At 36.6% G+C, this 16,742-nt stretch overlaps 1 long non-coding RNA gene across 1 annotated transcript; it reads right to left on the minus strand.

Moving 5' to 3' along the window:
- Window positions 1-821: 821 nt before the first annotated feature.
- On the minus strand, window positions 822-2,000 carry LOC120129652. Its single transcript, XR_005516774.1, has 2 exons — window positions 1,559-2,000; window positions 822-1,204 (listed from the first exon to the last, which is right to left on the minus strand). It is a non-coding gene; the product is annotated as an uncharacterized LOC120129652 (long non-coding RNA).
- Window positions 2,001-16,742: the final 14,742 nt, after the last annotated feature.

A 16,742-nucleotide genomic window follows, 5' to 3' on the forward strand; every position in this document is an offset into this window, starting at 1 on the left:
AAGCTATTTTGGAGCTCTAAAACACACTAAAGAAGGACACTTGAAGAAATGAAGACTTAACAAATCAACCTTATTTCAAGTGGTAAAATATATTAATTTCATGCAATATTATGCTTTCATGTGATTATATATGTTTTTGTGTTTAATTGTGTATCCCCACCTAGTGTCATATTACATTTAGTTAGGGGAGTTAATATTGCATGAATTATATCTTTGTGGCCTTATATGCTTAATTTGACATCTTTTTGGCCTTAAATCATTTTTTGGGTATGTTTTGGACCTTGTTTGTTCTAACTAGCTAATTCTTAAAAAATCCATAATATACACTTTAGTAAATACCTAGCAAATTTTAAATTAGTTTCAAATCGTAATTTATTGTGCCTAAATAAGTTTCTAATGCTATCTATAATCTTAAAATCATTAAGTGCTTATTTTGGAAGCATTTGAGGGTTAAAAATGTTAAAACTGACATTTCCAAGCTTTTGGTATCAAGACCACCAGTTTAGTATTGATACCAAAATTTCAGTTACCAAAATCGATATTGATACCACATTAGAGTATCAATACTGAGTAGGAGTCTATCATAACCTAATTTTGTCCGGGTAGCTGAAAATGAATTTCGAGTCGATCCAAATTGGTTTGTTGGATGAAAGTGATCACGGAGCTTTGCATTTGGTGAACATGTGTCAAAGAATTTCGGTGGCACTGGCGGAAATGGTTCGAGGACTTGCAAATATTTGAATTTGGATTTTAGATTGATAACCATATTTGCTCATTTTTTAGTTTTAAGAGTTCATTTTTAAAGTAAATCCAAATAAATGTTAAATGCCCAATTGAACCAGATCAGTTTTAAATAAATGTCCATTTTACAAGCCATACTATTTAACCCATTTACCATTACAACTAAGACCAAATAACCAGGCCTTAATTAGACCAAATCTACCTATACCCAACAGCAGCCCAACAAGCTTAGAGTTATCAACAAACCCTAGCACCAAAGGGTCTTCATCATTTGAAAACTTCAACCATTGGATCTATTCAGATCAATGGTCCAGATTAAACATGATCATATCATAAATTAGGGTTTCAAACCCTAATTTCACAAACCCTTTGCCGCCGCCTTCTAGATGGATCCAAGGAAGATTGCCTCCAGCTGTAGCCGTACACTCCTCGCAACAGCCGAGCCTCGTTTTCAACATTCCAACTGCCTCCAACGATTCCACGCATCATAACATGCAAGCAAAATGAGAGGAAAATTAATGTAATTTTAATTTTGCTTTTCTGTTTTTTGGATTTTAGCAAGGGTTACTATAAAGCCCAAATAATTGAATGTAAAGGGGTTCCTCTTCCCGAATCCAAAAAAGAGAAATAGATATCTTCTCCTCCTCCTATTCGAATAAAAGCAGTGTAAGGGACCTTCATCCCTATTTTTTAAAACAATCGAATACACAGAAGCAATACGACATTCCTCAATCATTTTCGATTTCCATATGTTTTTATGTGTGAGAGTGAAATCAAAGCCAAAAAAAAAAACAGAGAGATAAGATTAGTGGTTTACCTTCGTGATTCAACCGTTTCACAGGAGAGGTAAGCTGGTAGCATCCTCGGGGTACCGTCGGAGTCGTGGGTCGATACGGTTAGAGCCAAGAGTCATCGGTTGTTAGTTTTTCTAGGGTTGTTGTGACTTTTAATTCTCAAGGGTTCGTTTTGGGTTAAGAACAGAGGGGGAAGAAGGTGTAGTTACGTCCTACGTTGGTTCAAAGTTCAATCAGCCACCGTGGGTGGTGGCCGAAGAGGGTAGATCGCTGATGAATGGTGTTAGGAAGTCTCGAAAATCTCGGTGATTAGAAGGAGTTGGGCTTCGTTCGGGTTAAGTTTTGACGAGATACAATGACCACCGTATATACAGTGGTCGGCGAACCCTTTTGAGCTTGTAGGCCTGTGAAGAGGTGACCGTAACTTTGGTGGGGCAAAAGAGAAGATAGGCGGTTGAGAGATTGAAGAAGGGATTAGGTTAAGTTTAATTACGTTATAATTAGGTATTTATATTAGAATATTTAGGGTTAATTACTATTTAGTCATTCTACATTTAGCACCATTTTACATTTTAGTCAACTGTTGTGACTTTTTCGCGTTTATTTTAATTTTAATGTCATGATTTTGGATTTTTACAAATTTCATTTGTTAGTGAGTTTTAGGTTTATAAAAATGGATTAATTATGCTTTAGTCATTTTAGTTTAGGCTTGTTTCCCCACTTAGGTCACAATCATAATTCTAATTTTGTATGTTTAATTTTATTTTAATTTAGTCATTACACTGAAACTGGTATACTTAGTTATTTATAGTAATTTTATTATTTGGGTGTTTAAAATCATGTTTAGTTATTTAATTGTGGTAATTTTAACTTTTTTTATTTTAAGATTAATTTGTTTCTTTAATTATTAACTAGATTTTAAGTTCGACTCCTATATTTAGATTTCTCACACTTTAATCCTTTAAATTAGGAATAATTCGATTTTGGCTTTTGCAATTAGATGCTCGATTGTTCAAATCGATTATTCAATTCAATAATTGGCTAAAATAAATTAGGATTAATGTTAGACTTTATTTTTCAGGTTTAGTCCTCTAGGTTGCTTAATCTTCATAATTTGACACATTAAGTTAGGAGAAGCCTTTAATTAACCTAACTAGTATAATTTGGTCTTTAAAAGGTTTTTTTTATTGTATTTTGATTTTCAAATTACAAGGCAATGTTCATTTATCAAGGAATTAATAGTGTATCCTCTATGTTATGCTCAGGGGGTGACCACTGGTAATTCCCGAAGTAAGTCAACATCATCTTCAAAACCAATACCACGATTTCTCAAACTTTAAGGCAATGTTCGTTTACTTTTATCAATGATACTCGAGGGTGGTCGTCATCGGTCTTAGTAAACTAACATCCTTTTCCAAACCTTGCATCCGTAGTGATTTTTTAAATTAAACAAAGCATCGAACTCAAATTTTCAAAATTTTAAATATAGGGTAATCGATTAGGTACCAATTCTTGGGCGTTGTGGGGGGTGTTAACCATTCTTCATACGTAATCGACTCCCGAACCTGGTTTCTGGTTTTTGTAGACCCAAATTTGATATTTTTGTTAAAAATAAATGTTTTATTAAAATTAATCGATTTTCGGTGTTTCAATCGCACCTTAAAATGATTGGTAGCGAATCCAAACATTTCATTGCAAAATCACTTCAGAAACCCCATCGTTGCAACAAGTTAACTTTTACCTCTAAAAGGCAGGTTGTGACATAGTCTCAAGACTGCTTGTCTCAGTGTTGAGACCAAGGTTTCTTACGCGTTAAATTACCCCATTCCCCCCAAAGTTATATTTTTTTATCAAATCCTTATAAACCCAAACTAGACCTCTATAAAAACCTATAAAAAATCTTTCATCTTCACTCCGTTTGAGCACAAATTCGTATCGATTTCTTCATTCCATCATCATCTAGAGTGGGTTTGCATCTATATCATCAACATTTTTCATCAAAAAGTTGAGGTAATCTCATTTAAACATTTTTTTCAAAATTTATGCTAAATATTTCATGTTAATCATGTTTTTAAGATTGTTTTGCTTTCTGAAATAGTTTATATTCCATTTGAACACTTTCTTATTTTCAACACATTATGATTTTCACACAATTTTTTTCAAAAATGGTTTAAATAGGGTTTCGAAAGTTTTTTCAAACTTATGCAATTTTTGAACAAAATTGATGAAATTGGTTGATTGATTGGGTTGTATTATATGTTTTTTTTTTCATTTCATGATGTTAACAAAATCACAATTTTTTTTTTGTTTAGAACCCTTGTTTTAGGTTTGTCCACCAATTCGACAAAATTCCTAAACAAACTCACTTTCCATAGTCGTTTCTTTTTGTCCAAAATGCCTCATAGAACCGATCTAAAACGTCTTAATACTAGTGCCACTACTCTTCAGGGTCAATCCTCAAATTTCACTAGTTTTGAAAATGCTTGCTTTTGGGATCCAAATGCCCTTGATTTATTCAACTGCTTTTTCAAAGCAAAATCTCTTAGAACCAAACATACCATCGACCCAAACTTTCTTATTTCATGGGTTTATCAATTCATCATTTTAGAAACCTTTGTCTCTTAGGGATGGTTAGACTTGTTTAACATTCTTCCCAAGGTTAATCCAAACATTGTTCGTGTTTTCTTTTCAAACGCTATCCTAGTTCATGAGGAAAATAATGATAACAAGGTTATAGGGATAGAGTCATATCTTATGGGAAAAGCATTTACTCTTAGTCACACTTTCATTGCCTCTTTTTTTAATATAAACAATGATGATGGGCCTTTTAAGGATAATACCTATGTTCCTATGGCGAGATTTCAAAATGATATCCCTAGCTCTTTTGAGTTCCCCGATCGTCTCTTGTTGCTCTTCATTACATGGTTTTTCACCCTTCAGATGGTAAAACTATCAATATGTGTGCTTGTGATTATTGGTGGTTTTATCATATCAAGAACGACATCCATCCAAATTTCTCCATGATCACATTCCTAGAGCTTGTCGATGTTATCTCAAAAGGGGAAAATTACACCAAAACTCTTCCTACGGTTGTATCATTAGTTACATATTTAGGGAAAAACTTTAAGTGTCCACCGCTTATGACCCTTCCATTCCTCTTGTTAGTGTCATCGATCTAAAATCGTCCCACAAGGCCAATTGAGATTTTGATGAAAATATCGGTGAATGTGTTCTTATCGAAGCCAACTCATGGACGTCATCGAGGAATAAAGAAATGAAATGGAAAAGCCTCCGGTGCCACCACCTCAAGAGAAGATCTCGATGAAAACTATGTACAATGACATAGTTTGAGACATTGCAAACTTGGATGCTCTTATGACTATGATGGATCATCGCTTAGACTCTATCAAGACTGACGTTCGTTCAATTTGTGATGATGTTTTCTTGATTTGTCATCACTTGATGAATCCCTCTGCTTCTTCACCGCCTCCGGAAGAATAGGTTTTCCTATGTTGCTTTTAAGACAATTTCATTTTGACTAGACTTATGTACTTTATGGATATTTTGTTTTTGGTACTTTATGTTGACTTATGATTGTTACTTTTGTTTGAAATACTTTTGATGTTAATTTTATGCTTATGAACCTAATTATTATCTGTTAAGAATAATTTGATCTTACCATTATTATTGAATCTTGGAATTCCTTATTACACTAATATATTTTTTCTTTTAAAGTTTAATTTGATTTTTCATAACAAGAAGGGGGAGAAATATGTGTACGTATAAAATTTGCTAGTCAAAGTTTATTTTAGGCAAAAAATGTTTTATTTAGGGGGAGATTTTATTTTTCACAAAACTAAATTGATAAATCATTTTTAAAGCTAAAGCAAATTTTCACAAAGGTTTTTGTTATATAAAAAAGGGTAAATTGTTGACCCATCATTTGATTTTGATATAACATGATCTTCTAAATGTTTTAAGTTGTTAAATTTTGCATTTTACGATTTTATAAATAATTTGTCATAAACTATTTAAAAGCATTTTTAAGTGTGAAATTTTTTCATAAGTGTTATTGAGTGATTTCATATTTTACAAATGTTGTTTTAATGCTCAAAACACTTGAACTTAGACAAAAACCTTTGTCAGTCTCGAGACCAACATGCTAGTCTCGATACCAAAATTCCAGTGGGCATTTTGGCATTGATACCATGATGTTTGTATCGATATAGATTTGTGAGTATCGATACTCATTTAAACAGTATTGATACGAAGGGGTCAACATTTATATTTTTTACCGTTAGGATGGTTAGTTTCGATACCAACTACTCGATATCGATACCAAATGTGCATGTGAGCATTAAATGCTCAAAATTAATGAATCCAATGGCTCTAATCAATCCCCAACGACTCCGAACGTCTAGAGTGATGTTAGAAGACATAAAAGGGAGCAAGATTAAAATGGAGAATAACAAGAAATTTAATTGCAATACCAAACCAATATCAAAAGCGTTTTAGAGCTAAATTGTCATATTTCTTTGTAACACAATTGTGAGCTTCTTTGTTCATTCTTGCTCAAGTGTGATTTGTGTGTGTGCTTAATTAATTGCAAACACATTTGCCTTTGTGAGGTTTTTCCTTTGTTTTCTAAATTTGTAATTCCTCTTGTGGAAAGAGCGTAAACAATGTTTTAAGGTATAAACCTTGTATTGTTGTAAGGTTAGACCTTATCCTCAAAGGTTAGCAAATCTATTGGATTTAAGAAATCCTTAGTGTGGATGCTAAGATAGTGGATGTAGACTTTGGTTTAGAAAGTTGAACCACTCTAATTTTTTATGGAAATTTTATTTTTCCCTTGCTTCCATCATTAAGCTTTAAAAGGCCAATTCACCCCGTGTTGGTGATTTCGGATTTGTTCGATGAAGCTAACAGTATCATACCCGTTTGCATTACACAAACAATGATCCAATCTCTTTGAAATGGTCCCCCTTTTCTAAGTAAACTTTGATCCATTAAAGCCCATATTGATCAAGTCAGATTCAAACATAAAATGTCAAAATGTATAGCCTAACACGTCTTTGAGAGCCCCTAAACATTTGAAATGACTTCCAATTACATTTACATCACCTCAAAAATCCAAGGCCAATTCACACTATAGTCTAAGGCTTGTAATTGATTCCATAGATGCCTCCTAAGTCCAATAGCAAAATTAGCAAAAATGAAGGAAATGAAGAAGAAACGATCATCACCTACAATAGAGCGAACACCATGAATAAATTGTCTCAAAATAGCTAGGTGATCGCTTGTAAATGTATATGCTAAGGCAAGCAAATCTGTGCAAGTGTACACAATCGATGCAAGTAATTTAGGGTAAGTGAGTATCATCTCCAGAGGGATTGGTCGAGAAATATATTTTCACCACAACTAGAACTAATGTTACAAACTAAGTCCTACTAAGTTGTCAACTTAAGAACTAATATTAATAAAACAAAGAGGTGATTTAATGAGTGCAGTAAAGTTTGGTCGAGACAAAAGAAATATGTAGAATGCTAAAGTAAATAAAACAAGATAAGTGTTGATTTAAATTGAATGCAAACAATCTCACATAGTCAGACATATCACAGAGAACTGATGCTAAACCCGTGTATTAACGACAATTATTTCTAAGTCTAGAATGAATTGTAATGACTCGCTCAAGCTGCCCGACATGATTACTAGGTATTCTTAGACAGTTGCTATGGCAATACTCCTCAGCGTTAACTATAATCTATTATTGTAGCAATACCTCTCCGCGTAAACTATATGCTTTGTCTATCATACTCTAGCGTCTATCTCTTTTAATTGATTGAAACCGCTCCTTATCTCTAAGGTAGACAAGTTATAACTTCACCATCCCGAATTCATTCTATTGCTTACATCGATCTATCTTAATTCTCTTGAATATAAGAATTACTATCTAGACAAAAGGCTATCTCTCGATGCTCTTACAATGCCAAGACATGTTTTACCAAAACCCAGGAGATCTCTCGATGCTCTTACAATGTTAAGGTAAAATATTTAAACAGTAAGCAAAACAATCATAAGCAAAACATAATTCATCATTCATAAAACATAAAAATATTATTCAGGCAACACAAAGTTTAACAACAAGTAAGATATTCATGGTGCTATCAAAGATCATCCAAAATTCAATGTTTAGTACAACCCCAAATAGATAAAGAGTTAAAAAAGAAGAAGAATGACTCCCAAAATCAGGGGCTCTGTCGCAATGATTCTGATCAGTACTACGCCTGCCTTGGTGATCACCCTCTCTCGAGGTCTAATCACCGCTCTGCTAACATCTAGTTATGGAGGACATCGAGGAAGGTCAGTGGGTAGACGATGAAGAAGCACTGAAGTTGCTTGCTCACGCCTTGGATAAAGTTCTTCTCTCTTCTTCCTTTTTTCTCTTTCCTTTGATGGCTACAACTGGTTATTTATAAGGAAAATTCTCCTAGGGCTTTGCATGCTTTTTGGAGTTTCCTTTAATAACCGTTGCCAAATAAATGTCCAGACTTAAAAAGGAAATACGGCTATCAGAATAACTAAGGCTTGCTTGCACGTTAAGTAGGTCATCCAATTGGCTTGTGACATAGGCAGTTTCGTCACACCTGCTTCATACTTCCTCAGATAAATATTACCTCGGTGAGATAAATCTACTCCTCACGTTCTCATCAGTTTCGTTGACCTTTGCAAGTTTACGTTGTCACGAATGAAATGTTCTTACCCTGTAAGTTTCCTGCTCAAACACAATCCAAACAACCCTTTCTCCTCAGCAGTATCAGTCAAACCAAATAAATCTTGCCTAAGCAAAATTTATCCACCACAAGCTAATGTAACATTTATGCAACTAAATGCAACTAAAATGTTATGCATACTTTGTCTAGAGAAGCAATAACTTAAGTGAAAAGACTAGAAATTAAGCCTTTTTACGAAGTTATCACACCCTAAAACTTAAGCAATTTCTTATCCTCAAATAATGTACAATAGCTAGAAGAAAATCAAAATTGTCATGGCAAAGCATAGTTAAGAAAATCATATGGTTTGAGATTTCAGCCATCAACAAAAATTGTTTGGCCTCAACATGTTCAACAGTCATGTAAGTCAAGTCCCTTCCCTAGTCAGGATTCTTTGCTATAGTGTGTGCGTGATTGTAACCAGTCTTTGCATAAAGGTAATTAAAAAACTTAAGTAAGCACTTCTGGTTTGTCAAGGCAACAAATTATTTCTCAGGCATAGTTTATACTCTTAGTTATTTATCAACATTTTTTGCAGAGGAGTCAGCTCATCACAACTACCGTTCCACACTCTAGGTGAAACGGAGCATACTTTCCACCCCCAAGCTAGTCGGGCTGAGTCATCCTGTGACTACTTTCATTCACTCATATGCCGTGGCTACTCTTTATTTCTTATGGAGTTTTTATGTTTATGCCTTTGCACAGAGGAGTGTCTCTTCTTATTTTTCAAGTTTTTAAACACTATAGAGTTTTTACTTCACCCTTAAAATACTTTTGAAGTCTCGACAAGAAGAAAGTTATTTTCCAAAAATTTTACAAATTACCTGAAACAAAGACAACCTACAATCATGTTTATGAACTTCAAAGAATCAGGCCTAAGGTTGGTTCTCTTCTTTAGACAGTCTTAACAATAATTCTGGCCTAGGCAATCAATTTATGTATTCATCATTGGGCATCCCTAATTCAATCCTAACAATAACCTTAACCTTCTAATGTCGTGACAACCAAAATTTTCAACCAATTATCATCAACTGCTTTCTAAAAAAGTATGGCAGAATATTGTACAATACCTCCCCCAAACTTGAAGGATGCATTGTCCTCAATGCATGAAATTAAACTACATGAATCTATATGCAGATGCGAAAAAGGGAAACTAAATAAAATAAGTAGAAACTCATTGTGGTGGGGTGGCTTGGCTGGACGCCCTCGTTCGATGTCGTTTGGGAGGAGAGGGACTCTCGGATCTCTAGTCTACTACAGCTGGCGAGGGAGATGGTTGAAGTATACGGCCCGCGATTCTCTTGTAGAGCTTGTTCCTGGACGAGGCTCGTGTTGGAGTTGACTGCTCGACAGTAAGAATTGGTTGTGCTGGAACTGGTGCTGGAATAGACACTGCTGCTGGGACTGGTGTAGCTTTACTAACAAGGGACAGAATATGATCTTGCATTGGTTGTGACAGTGCTAGAGTAAAATCTTCATCGGTGAAGAAGTGGGGTGGAGTATCATCACTGCTTTCGGAGGTTGAAAAGGATGAGGATATGAGGAATTCTTCTGTGTTGCCTTGGCCTTCCTCTGGTACAAGTGGTACTTGAGTTGCTAGTGGTGGCATATCAACAGGTACTTTTGGGGGAACTTCTGGATGGGCATGCGATGTCGAGGAAAAAACTTGATCGCTTGTAAATGTATATGCTAAGGCAAACAAATTTGTGCAAGTGTACACAATCGATGCAAGTAATATAGGGTAAGTGAGTATCATCTCCACAGGGATTGGCCGAGAAATTTATTTTCACCACAACTAGAACAAATGTCACAAACTAATTACTACTAAGTTGTCAACTTAAGAACTAATATTAATAAAATAAAGAGGTGATTGAATGAGTGCAATAAAGTTTGGTCGAGACAAAATAAATATGCATAATGCTAAAGTAAATAAAACAAGATAAGTGTTGATTTAAATTGAATACAAACAACCTCACATAGTCAGACATATCACTGATGCTAAACCCGTGTATTAACGACAATTATTTCTAAGTCTAGAATGAATTGTTATGACTCGCTCAAGCTGCCCGACATGATTACTAGGTATTCTTAGATAGTTGCTATGGCAATACACCTCAGCGTTAAATACAATCCGTTGTTGTAGCAATACCTCTCAGCGTAAGCTATAGGCTTTGTTTATCCTACTCTAGCGTTTATCCCTTTTAGTTGATTGAAACCGTTCGTTATCTCTAAGGTAGACAAGTTATAACTTCACCATCCCGGATTCATTATATTGCTTACGTCGATTTATCTTAATTCTCTCGAATATAAGAATCACTATCTAGATAAAAGGCTATCTCTCGATGCTCTTAGAATGCCAAGACATGTTTTACCAAAACCCCAGGCGATCTCTCGATGCTCTTACAGTGTTAAGGCAAAATATTTAAACAGTAAGCAAAACAGTCATACGTAAAACATAATTCATCATTCATAAAACATAAAAATATTGTTCAGGCAACACAAAGTTTAACACCAAGTAAGAAATTCATGGTGCTATCAAAGATCATCCAAAATTCAATGTTTAGTACAACCCCAAATAGATAAAGAGTTAAAAAAACAAAGGAATAACGACTCCCAAAACCAAGGGCTCTGTCGCGACGATTCTGATCAGCACTATGCCTGCCTTGGTGATCAGGCCTCGAGAGATTCTGATCAGCACTATGCCTGCCTTGGTGATCACCCTCTCTCGAGGCATGATCACCGCTCTGCTAACGTCTGGTTATGGAGGACACCAAGGAAGGTCGGTGGGTAGACGATGAAGAAGCACTATATTTGCTTGCTCATAGGGATGGCAAAAAAACCTGAACCCGATGGGGAAAATCAAAAACTGAATTAAACGGGGACGGGGAAAAACTGTTTATGCTAAACGGGGATGGTGAAAAACTATTTATGTTAAACGGAGACGGGGTTAGTAATCCTCATCCCGATTACCCGATTACTCGGCCCGATACCCGGCCTGATAAATATTAAAAATAATTATTATATATATATAATATCAATAAATTTAGTTTAAATTAAAAAATAGATATAATATTTATATGTTTAATTTAAATATATATACCCGGCCCGATACCCAGCCCGATACCCGTTTAATTAACTGTTTATGCTAAACAGGGATACCCTTTTCCTCATTATTTTCCCCGATTACCCGATGGGGATCCCTGTTTAAATCCCCACAGTTTTTTAAGCGGGGATGGGTATGGGTTTTTTAAACGGGGACGGGGACAGGGGGACCAATACCTTGCTCGAACCCGGCCCGTTGCCATCCCTACTTGCTCACGACTTGGATAAAGTTCTTCTATCTTATTCCTTCTCCTCTTTCGTTTGACGGTTACGGCTAGTTATTTATAAAGAAAATTCTCCTAGGGCTTTGTATGCTTTTGGGGTTTCCTTTAATAACCGTTGCCAAATAAATGTCCAGACTTAAAAAGGAAATGAGGCTGCTAGAATAACTAAGGCTTGCTTGCACGTGAAGTAGGTAATCCAACTGGCTTGTGACATAGGTGGTTTCGTCACAACAGCTTTAGACTTCCTCAGATAAACCTTGTCTCGGTGAGATAAATCTGCTCCTCACGTTCTCATATGTTCCGTTGGCTTTTGAATATTTACATTGTCACGACTGAAATGTTTTCCCCCCTGTAAGTTTCATGCACAAACATAATCCAAACAACCCTTTCTCCTCAGCAGCATCACTCAAACCAAATAAATATTGCCTGAGCAAAATTTATCCACCACAAGCTAATTTAACCTATATGCAACTAAAATGTTATGCATACTTTGTCTAGACGAGCAATAACTTAAGTAAAAAGACTTGAAATTAAGTCTTTTTACGGAGTTATCATACCCCCAAACTTTAACTATTGCTTGTCCTCAAGCAATGTACAATAGCTAGAAGAAAATCAAAATTTTCATGGCAAAGCAACAACAACAACAACAACAACAACAAAACCCTATTCCCATATGTAATGGGGTTAGGGAAAGATAGGGTAGTAGGCTATCCCCAACGCCAGGTTGAGAGCAGCTTCCGTGGAAGACCTCCGGCAGTCAGAAAATTTTTAAAATAAAGATAAAATACAATGCATGTATAAATAAAGAAATAAATAAATAAATACATAGTTGAGCAGTCTTCATATGCACGTCTGTAATGGGAAGTTATCCCTGCAAGTAAATCCCTGTGTACAAATCTCTGCATATAGACAAAAAACGTAAGTCCCGAATAAATTTAAAAGACGAAACATGAGAAGGATATACAGAAGTCAGTGGTTGCAAGCTACGATAAAGGAATAATGTCAAATGAGTTAAAACCTAAACTAATGCAACACTACTTCGCTATCCTAGTTCTAATCCTTCAAAAATTCATATGACATAAACGTATTAAAAGTAGAAGTCAAGGAAATTACTATAAAGGCATTAAAAAGAAGGCAAAGATGCTACACCCTATGGCTGTGACCCACACTACTCTACTACCCTGGTCTTAAGTCTCCATACTTTCCTATCAGAGGTCATGTTCTCGATAAGGGCTAAATCCTTCAAATCAGAACTCAAGCAGTCTACCCACTTCCTCTTTGGTCGTTCTCTCCTTCTGGCACCGTCGACTATAATTGACTCTACCCTCCTGACTGCATCCGACTGTTGTCTCCTAAGGACATGCCCAAACCACCGTAGTCTTTACTCCCTCAATTTTTCGGATACAAGCATCACCCCCAAGGACATCCTAATTACAGAGTTTTGAGTCATTTCCCATATAGTCTTACCACATGTCCATCGAAGCATTCTCATTTCTGTGGCCTCCACCCTCCTTACGTGATCCTTCTTGATTGCCCAACATTCTGATCCATACATCAGCGTTGGTCTTATTGTAACTCTATAAAATTTTCCCTTAAGTTTTAGAGGCACATTCTTGTCACACAAAACTCCTGTAGCTGCCCTCCACTTTAGCCATCCCGCCTTTATTCGGTGCGTTACATAATCTTCTACACCCCTATCTTTATGTATCATAGACCCTAGATACTTGAAACAATCCTTAGAGGGGAGAACGTGTCCTTCGATGCATACGTCTACATCTTCATCGTTTTGGTTCCCACTGAAGTTTGAACATAAATACTCTGTCTTTTCAATATTGATCCTTAGACCTTTTTCTTCCAAAGTTTTTTTCCAGTTATCCAGTCTACTATTTAGCTCAGTTTTTGTTTCAGCAACTAGGACAATGTCGTCAGTGAAAAGCATACACCATGGAACACCGTCTGGTGTCACACAATAGATGTCGTCCATAATCAAGGTGAAGATGTAAGGGCTAAGAGCCGACCCCTGATGGAGTCCGATTTCTACTGGGAAAGCCTCTGTGCCCCCAACTGTAGTCCTGACATATGAAGTATATCGACAATACATATCACGAATCGCCCGGATATAAGCAGTTGGGATCCGTCTCGTTTACAAGGTCTTCCAGATCGTATTGCGGGGAACGCTATCATACGCCTTCTCAAGGTCAATGAACGCCATGTGAAGATCTTTATTTTTTCCCCTATATTTCATGGCAAAGCAGAGTTAAGAAAATCATATGGTTTGAGATTTCAGTCCTCAGCAAAAATTGTTTGGCCTCAACATGTTCGACAGTCATGTAAGTCAAATCCGTTGCATAGTCAGGATTCTTTACTATAGTGTGTGCGTGATTGTAACCAGTCTTTGCATAAAGGTAATTAGAAGTAAGCACTTCTGGTTTTTCAAGGCAACAAATTATTTCTCAGGCTTAGTTTATACTCCTAGTTATTTATCAACTTTTTTCTTCGTAGGGGAGTCAGCTCATCACAACTACTGTTCCACACTCTATGTGAAAGGGAGCATACCTTCCACCCCCAAGATAGTCGGGCAGAGTCATCCTGTGACTACTTTCATTCACTCATATGTCGTGGCTACTCTTTATTTCTTATGGAGTTTTTATGTTTATGCCTTTGCACAGAGGAGTGCCCCTTCTTATTTTTCAAGTTTTTAAACACTAGAGAGTTTTTACTTCACCCTTAAAATACTTTTGAAGTCTCGATAAGAAGAAAGTTCTTTTCCAAATTTTTTATAGATTACCTGAAACAAAGACAGCCTACAATCGTGTTTATGAACTTCAAAGAATCATGCCTAAGGTTGGTTCTCTTATTTAGATAGTCTTAACAATAATTTTGGCTTAAGAAATCAAATTATGCATTCATCATTGGGCATCCCTAATTCATTCCTAACAATAACCTTAACATGCTTATGTCCAACTGCTTTCTAACAAAGTATGGTAGATTATTGTACAATACCTCCCCCAAACTTGAAGGATGCATTATCCTCAATACATGAAATTAAAATACATGAATCTATATGCAGATGTGAAAAAGGAAAACTAAAAAAATAAGTAGAAACTCACTGTGGTGGGGTGGCTTGGTTTGACGCCCTCGTTCGGCATCGTTTGGGAGGAGAGGGACTATTGGATCCCGAGTCTACTACCGCTGGTGAGGGAGATGGCTGAAGTATACAACATACGGTTCTCTTGTAGCGCTTCTTGCTGGACGAGGCTAGTATTGGAGTTGACTTCTCGACAATAGGAGTTGGTTGAGCTAGAACTGGTGCTAGAATAGGCATTGTTTCTGGTACTGGTGTAGCTTTACTGATAGGGGACGGAATGGGATCTTGCGTTGGTTGCGACGATGCTGGAGTAAAATCTTCATCGGTGAAGAAGTGGAGTGGAGTATCATCACTACTTTCAGAGGTTGAAAAAGAGTAGGAGCTGAGGAATTCTTCTTTGTCGCCTTGGCCTTCCTCTGGTACAGGTGGATATTGAGTTACTAGTGGTGGCACATCAACGGGTACTTCTGGGGGAACTTCTGGAGGGGCATACGATGTCGAGGCATGAAATGTGCTGCCGCCCGCATTGTATTTGAGAATTACAGCGGGGAAGGTCGGTAATCTGATGTTTGTGTTCGTAAGTAACTCCTTGAAGAAGGCGTTGAGTTGCATGTCCCTAGCCTTGACATACTCGAAGTAAATTTCCATGTGGTCCTCCAGGTGACCAATCTTTTCATGCATTTCTTGAGTGTGCGTGACCACAGCAGCCATTCTAGCCGCAGTAACCGATTTTACTCCTAGCTCTAAACCTTCATATGGGTCATCGTCATTGAAACTCATCAACTCGAGGACTTTTTCCTGGTAATACCCTTATTTGGTTTAATGTAATCCTTGAATTGATCCTTATAAACCTTCTTCTTCTTGCATAATGTGGTTATCAAGTAAGAAAACAGAAGGTTACCCCAGTTTCTCTTGGCACATTCATGGATCTACTCGAAAATGAGTTCTCCAACGTCAATCTTCCTCTCGTATATGATTGAGTGCAAGAGTAACAATCTCTTTATGAGGACTGTGGTGTTGTGGGATGTTGATATCATCCTGCCTTTGAGAAACTGGTTCCACAACTTCACGTGTGGTTTTAGTGCTCGTCGATATACTTTTTTCCTCGTTGGGGTATTCCCTTCGGACTTGGCCCACCCAAAGCATAAATCCTGTAGTACAACGTCGTACGTTTCTTGATCAACCTCTGCCACAAATCACTTGTGCTGCTCCTCCACTTTTCCCAACTTAAAGTATCAGTTGAGTGCAGAGGGGAAAATCGAATGAGCTTTCCTTGAACATGTGGATAGACGGGTCCTAGAGATGGGCATAGAATTCCCGTACTATCGTCGGTGCTACAGCTTTGGGATTACGAGCAAACTTTTTTCAGTTGTGTTTCTTTATCACATCCATCACCTCTGGTCCAAACGACTCCTTTTCCTCGGTGTGAAAGATGAATCCATCTTCCAAATAGACTTGATGTTTCTGAAAATTTTTGAAGTGTGCTTCTGATTCGGCTATTTGGAAATGTTTGACAATATGTGTTGGGGCTGTGGCTTTCCTTGTTCTTACCATTTTTCTTGGTTGATATCAGTGGTGATGATGGGGAGAGAAAAAAAATTCTAACTTAGTGATGAGAGGTTGAGGCACGATTAAGAAGAAGAAGTTATTGAACAGTTTGTTTCTTAGGAAAGTAATGGGTGGTTTTCGGGTAGTTTGTCCTTTCTTGGAGGGAAAAGATTTGTGCATTAATGAGAGATACATGATTGGACATAAAGTGGGGGAAAAAGATTTCTTTCCCTCTTTATTCTACCGCCAAAACCATGCGTCCTAGGGTTTCTTCTCTTCTCATGCATGCTCTTATTCCCCATGTAGCCACGTGTTCTTTGGTTGTCTACAATAAATAAAAAAATAAAATAAAACGGATAATGAAAGCTGAAAATAACTTAATTTATTTATGTAAAAAATTCAAATTTTCGTTGCCTAGGCAACGAAATTTTGTTCAAGAAAGTAAAGCAAACTCTTGGGCATCATGTGTCAA

The sequence above is a fragment of the Hibiscus syriacus genome, unplaced genomic scaffold (genome assembly GCF_006381635.1).
Source record: "Hibiscus syriacus cultivar Baekdansim isolate YM2019G1 unplaced genomic scaffold, ASM638163v2 tig00110503_pilon, whole genome shotgun sequence".
In the NCBI taxonomy this organism is placed as follows: domain Eukaryota; kingdom Viridiplantae; phylum Streptophyta; class Magnoliopsida; order Malvales; family Malvaceae; genus Hibiscus; species Hibiscus syriacus.